The sequence below is a fragment of the Pseudorasbora parva genome, chromosome 1, assembly GCF_024679245.1.
Source record: "Pseudorasbora parva isolate DD20220531a chromosome 1, ASM2467924v1, whole genome shotgun sequence".
In the NCBI taxonomy this organism is placed as follows: Eukaryota; Metazoa; Chordata; class Actinopteri; order Cypriniformes; family Gobionidae; genus Pseudorasbora; species Pseudorasbora parva.
In genome coordinates, this window is record NC_090172.1 from 64,812,921 (window position 1) to 64,819,716 (window position 6,796).

At 41.9% G+C, this 6,796-nt stretch overlaps 1 long non-coding RNA gene across 1 annotated transcript; it reads left to right on the forward strand.

Moving 5' to 3' along the window:
- The first annotated feature begins 557 nt into the window (after nt 1-557).
- LOC137087877 (uncharacterized) lies at nt 558-2,177 on the forward strand. Its single transcript, XR_010907539.1, has 3 exons — nt 558-1,218; nt 1,350-1,504; nt 1,614-2,177. It is a non-coding gene; the product is annotated as an uncharacterized lncRNA (long non-coding RNA).
- The last annotated feature ends 4,619 nt before the right edge of the window (nt 2,178-6,796 follow it).

Consider the following 6,796-nt stretch of genomic DNA (forward strand, 5'->3'; position numbering starts at 1 on the left):
GTGTTAACGCAAATTAATTTTAACGGCACTACACACACACATATATATATATATGTGTGTGTGTGTGTGTGTGTGTGTGTATATATATATATATAGGGGTTGACATTAACTTTTTTGCTCACCGGCCACCGTGGCTAGTGGTTTTCCAAAGTTACTAGCCACTCAGCATTTTCACTGGCCACAATTTTGCTGTTTGGAAATTACATTGTATATGTTTAAAGTTGACTTTGGCATATATAAATTACTTGATTTTGAATCATTTTACTTTATTTAGAAGATTTAAAACCCTTTCAAACTTTCAAATGCAGAATGACCCCCCAAATCTTGTATATCAGCTGGGATGTGCAGGTGGGCAAGGGGTGGGCAATATAATAGATTATAATAGAATATAATAGGCTAATATGAGAAAGGTAATATGACAGGCTATGAGTTATTTTAGTTAGGATATATATATATATATATATATATATATATATATATATATATATATATATATCGTATATATATATATATATATAGTGTATATATATATCGTGTATATATATATATATATATATATATATATATATATATATATATATATATATATAATTTAAAAAATACCCTAAGCAAATTACAAAAACAATAGTTATTAAAAATAAAATAAAAATTCCGATACTAATACGACACAATGTAATTTATTGAATGTAATTGTCATTGGATACGACTTTCATCGAAAAGAATGTAACAAAATGTGGGCGTGGTCTGTGTTGTGAAATGAAACCACATTAAAATTTCCCTTAAACTGCGTTTGAAACATACAGCAAAGCAGCGACAGAGGAAAACACAGAGCCTGATATTATGCAAACATTTACCAATAATGTGGAAAGCGTTTTAAATCTGTTCAGTGGAAAATCCGCTGTGACGAATCTGTCCTCGTCTAACATCTGCTGTAAATCCAGGTAAAACTAGCTGCGTGCACGCGCCCGTCCCCAGATAACATGATCCCCAGTTGATCCGTAACACCGGCGGGAAGAAACAGCTGAATGCAATCAGTGGGCTATCTCGTCAGCTTGCTCAGTTTGCTGCCGATTTTAACGAGCAGTTATCTTTAGTAATCTCCAGGTTGTTGTCCATAGATGATAGGTTGCTTGCTTTGGAGTCGAAAAACTGTGTGGAAGATACTAACTTTAAGAAGAGAAGACGAGTGCCTAAGAGAAGACCAGTCCTAAGATTGCGGTAAGACTGTTATCTAAGCTAAAGTAACCTAAAGCAAAGCTTTTTAAGTAGCACAAGCTGAAATTAGCCTTGTAAAAGAACAAATGTAAGTTGCTTTATAAAAGTGTTTTCTTTTTCTGGTCATTTTACAGGAAGCAGTACGCCGTCTTCACAACTTCGTCATAACACTCATTTAATTGTTTTCCAGCTGCATGTAAGACATAGAGACAGTACGCAGGAGGTACAAACATCCAGTTCTTGAAAAGCTGTGAAGAGTTCAACTCGGAGTCGATTGAGAAGAAAGAGGGTAAGATTTATTAGATTAGATCCGTTTTTGGTCAGTGTGACTATTTTTCAGGTGCATTTTACGCAGTACATCGCGCAATACTGATTGTCTTTATTGTTTGTTTTTACAGCTGCTACAAGCAAGAAAGAGTGTGTTAGCTGAGGATGAGGTGGGCCTTTGGAAGTGCGCTACCATAGACCTGATGTCTGATGAGGAAGACGGCATCGTTCGCGCGGTGTCTGGATGGACTGTTCGCCGAGCTCTGTGCCACGCTGCAATCGAGATTAGAGGCGATTCCAAAGAACAGGGCAACGCACGACAGACGTCTGAAAAAGGACTTAAAACAGACAGAATGGCGCTAGTTACCTACAGCTCTGAAGCGGAAAACAGAGACTTCATGGTGCTGTAGGATTTTGGGCTTCTCGTGAGCTTCCTATTGTTGTGTGGGCAGATCTCAAACGTTTTGCATTTGGTTGTGTGTTTGTGTTTGTTCTAATAAAGCTCTTTCTTTGAATAAACTGCACGTCCCTGGCATATTTTCCTTTCCTCAATAAATGAATGTCCTTGATGGTTATAATAGCGTAGTCCATAGGATAACAATGACATGAATATAAAACATAATAGCATATCACATGAATATGAATATATACAATTAAAAAATATGCAAATCATAATTTTATATATATATGTGTGTAAAATTATTATAATTTGGGGGTTTAAATTTATTAATTTATTACCCAGGTTGACCAATAGTAACAGATCTGCCAACCAATCACGAGTGATATTTCTTGTTTCAATGTAGTAGTTTCAACCAATAGTGAGTAAGGGAAATTCAAGCCATTCCGGCAAGGCGCCGCCCAGAGCTGCTATTCATATGCTAATTAGAGCCATTAGCGCCGGCGCCAGCATGCCTCCGCAAGCTCCACATACGTCATGGTTCGTTTCCGTCAATATGTGGCACAGACGAACGCGACGTTCACAGGCTGTAAACTGACGTTAATTGTCGAAAATCAGGGAGATTTCCGGCCGTTTACGGGGACGAAAATCCCACTTTTCATGCAGTGAATAGTTTTTGTTTACATGCCCAAAGAATCAAATAACACGATTAGACATTGATCATCGGCCGGAGGAGGGATCCAGGAGCTCTCAACCCGGTCGCGGCCGAACCAACAATGAGCTCCCCGTCGAGTGCGGACGGCATCCTTTTATCATCCACGCTTCAGCCGGGTAACCAATAACGATCCTCCACCCGATCATTGATAGACCTATCAGAGAAAAGCTAGAGAAGAGGAAAGGAGAGAAGGAAAACACGGCACGGCAATACAAGTGCAAGACACAGGTCGTAACACCCTTACACACAAAGAATCTACATACAGTGGATTCACTCAGAACTGAACGACCGCGATAGGGCGTCAGCCAATACATTGTCTTTACCTTTCTTGTAAAATATTTCCAGGTTAAAATCCTGGACAAAGAGAGACCAGCGCATAATTCGTTGGTTTGAATTCTTCATACGAGATAAGAACACTAACGGATTGTGGTCGGTAAATACGACGATCGACAATGAACTAGAGCCAACATATACCTCAAAGTGTTGTAACGCCATTAGCAGAGCTAGTGCTTCCTTCTCGATGGTACTGTAATTTAATTGATGTTTTAAAAATTTCTTTGAAAAATATCCAATAGGATGTTCAACCCCGTTTTCATCATCCTGCAAAAGGACAGCGCCAGCACCTGTAGCACTAGCATCAACGTCCAACTTAAATGAACGTGAATAATTTGGAGCTGTTAACACAGGGGCACTGCACAGAAGTGACTTAACAGACTCGAATGCAGTTTGACATTCAGCAGTCCACTCAAAGGCTTGGGACACACGAAGCATATTCGTTAGAGGCAACACGACATCGGAGAAATTTTTACAAAATCCCCGATAATAACCAGACATTCCCAAGAATCTTCTCAGTTCACGTTTCGTACGGGGCACCGCAAATTCTGCAATGGCTTGCACTTTCAAAGCGACAGGTCGAACTTGTCCCTGCCCCACCTGTTTCCCTAGGTAGGTAACAGTCGCTTTGCCAAACTCACACTTAACCAAATTAAGAGTGAGAGATGCCTTTAACAAACGGTCAAACACTGTACTCAAACTTGATAAGTGATCCTCCCAAGTATTCGAATAAACAACAATATCGTCTAGATATGCTTTACAGTTCGGAACCCCGCCCAGCACCTTGTTCATTAAACGCTGGAACGTAGCCGGGGCGTTGCGCAACCCGAACGCCATCACCCTGTAATTGAGGAAATCTTCTGGCGTAACAAAAGCAGATATCTCGGCTGCGCGCTCCGTCAAAGGAACTTGCCAGTATCCTTTTAGGAGATCCAATTTGGTGACGAAGCGTGCAGAGCCTACCTTATCAATGCAATCCTCCATAAGCGGGAGGGGAAACGAATCAGGTTTCGTCACGGCATTTACTTTCCTATAATCCGTGCAGAACCTTTGCGTGCCGTCAGATTTCGGAACCAATAAACATGGTGAACTCCAGGCGCTGGAACTCGGAACTGCAAGACCAGTCTCAACCAGATATTTAACCTCAGCCTCCATAAGTTTACGTTTAACAGGGTTCACTCTATATGCCCTTTGTTTAATAGGCTGATGATCACCCACGTTTATGTCATGTTTCAGCACTTGAGTGCAGGTGGGAATATCCGAAAATAAACCCGTAAAAGAGTGGATCAGCTGTACGATATCAATTCGTTGAGAATCAGTTAAATGCGCCAAATGAGAGGTTACATTTTCCAAAACCTTGGAATTATTTAGTTTACCACCCGAAACTAGGGTACTCTGCAGGCTCAACCCATCTTCATCAAAGTCACTGTCAGAAGTAACCACAATCGAAGCTACAGGAGTGATAATTGAGCTTTTTGACTCAATATCTTCCTCGCGACTCACGTACAACTTCAACATATTAATGTGACACACGCGAGTTTTTCTCTGTCGATCAGGAGTTTGAACTACATAATTTGTTTCACTCAGCTTCTTATCAATGACGTACGGTCCAGAGAATCTAGCCTGCAATGCAGCACCCTGTATGGGCAATAAAACCAAGACTTTGTCCCCTTCGGAAAATGAACGAGAAACAGCACTCTTGTCAAAACGGTTTTTCATTTTTACCTGCGTACTCTCCAGAGCAGTCTGAGCTAATTTGCAAGCATTATGCAAGCGTTCTCGAAAAGAGCTAACATAGTCCAGTAAGTTACACCCCGCGGTCTGTTCAGCCAGCCAAGTCTCTTTCAACATCTTCAGTGGGCCCCTCACCGTGTGTCCGAAAACCAATTCGGCTGGACTGAACCCAAGAGACTCCTGAACGCTCTCACGGACAGCAAACATGAGGAAAGGCAACCCTTCATCCCATTCTTTCCCTAACTCAACGCAATATTTGCTTAACATGGACTTCAAAGTTTGGTGAAACCTTTCCAAAGCACCCTGAGACTCTGGGTGATAAGGACTAGAAGTCACGTGCTTGATGTTCAGTTGTGACAGAACCTGTTTGAACAATCGGGACATGAAATTGGTTCCCTGATCCGTTTGGATCATTTGAGGAAAACCAAAGGTGGAAAAGAATGCAATTAGCGCTTTCATCACTGCCTTTGCTTTTAATGAGCGTAACGGTACCGCTTCCGGATAGCGAGTAGTCGCACACATAAGCGTAAGCAAATAAACATGTCCAGATCTCATTCGCGGTAACGGTCCAACACAATCCAGAATAACTCGGGAAAAAGGCTCTCCCATAACAGGTATAGGTTTAAGAGGGGCAGGACGAATTATCTGGTTAGGTTTTCCTACGACCTGGCACACGTGACATGAACGACAGTACCGTGCCACATCAGATTTAATACCAGGCCAGAAAAAATAACGCAGGATTCGGTGGTAAGTTTTAGTTATACCTAAATGGCCTGCAACATTATCATGGGCCACACTCAAAACTTACTTGCGTAAACACTGAGGGACTACTAATTGAAAAATAGTATCCCAACCTAACCCATCAGACCTCGTTGGAGTCCACTTTCTTTTTAACACGTTGTTATCCCAAAAATAAGCAACAGTTTCATTCTCAATCTCCGTTAATTTAAAAGCTGCCTTCCTACAACGCGATAACGAAGGATCTTTTCTCTGTTCAACAGAGATTAGATCTTTCTCAAGAGACAACGGCAGATCAGGTGACTCTTCAGCACCACTAACCGTGGACAGCAACTCAGGCCCGGACAGCTCCGAACGGGTTAGCAAACCTTCACCTTTGACTTTGTCCTCAACGGCCAAAAAGGTGTCCGCAAGATCAATCGAATCGCCAAACCTACGCGCTTGAGCCCGCGTAACTACGCACGCAGAGAACACAGCCGGGAATTCCGACACTAACTCACCGGTAGTAACAGAGTCATACACCGGATTTTCAATAACCTCGGGGAATGGAAGTACTTTCCCTCCAGCTAGATCATTACCTATTATTAAGGCAACCCCCTTCACCGGCAGCATATGACGTACAGCCAATTTTACAAAGCCTTTTACTAAACCGGATCGAATGTACACATTATGTAATGGTACCTTCAAAACGCCCAATTCAATTCCTTGAATAAGGACATCAGAGCCACAATAACTATCGTCAGAAAACGGCAGCACACTAGCTAACACAAACGATTGATTGGCACCTGTATCACGCAGCATCATAACAGGGACCAAATCTCCTTCTAATCCACTAAGAGAAATCATTCCCTGACACACGAAAGGATCATAGGCGGCGTCAATATTCGAACTAAGTTGACTGTCGATTTTCTGAACGAAACCAACGCTTTTGGCGGATTTCTTTCTATTTTTATTTTTCAATGAAGGGCACATCGCAATCAAATGGCCGAGCTCGTGGCAGTAAAAATATTCACGAGCTTCGGGAATCACAACTTTAACATATTTCTCAGACGATAAAGCCAAATTCGATTCGCGGCGTGCAACAAATGCACTTATATGAGTCAGAGAAAACTCATCTGCGCAAACGGCCGCCTCGGCGAGGGTCAACACTTTCTTTTCGTTTCCCGTGCATATTCGACATAAGTTTGAGTGGCATTTTTAACATGGGACCGAAACTTTTGCCTATACGCTTCTGGCACAAGCTCATAAGCCCTAAACACAGCGTTTTTTAATTTATCATAGTCCAAACTGTCACCTACAGATAAAGTGGAACAAACCTCCAGGGCTTTCCCAGTTAATTTGCACTGGATCAAGAGAGGCCACGCATCTCTCGGCCAGCGCAACGCAGCAGCTATACG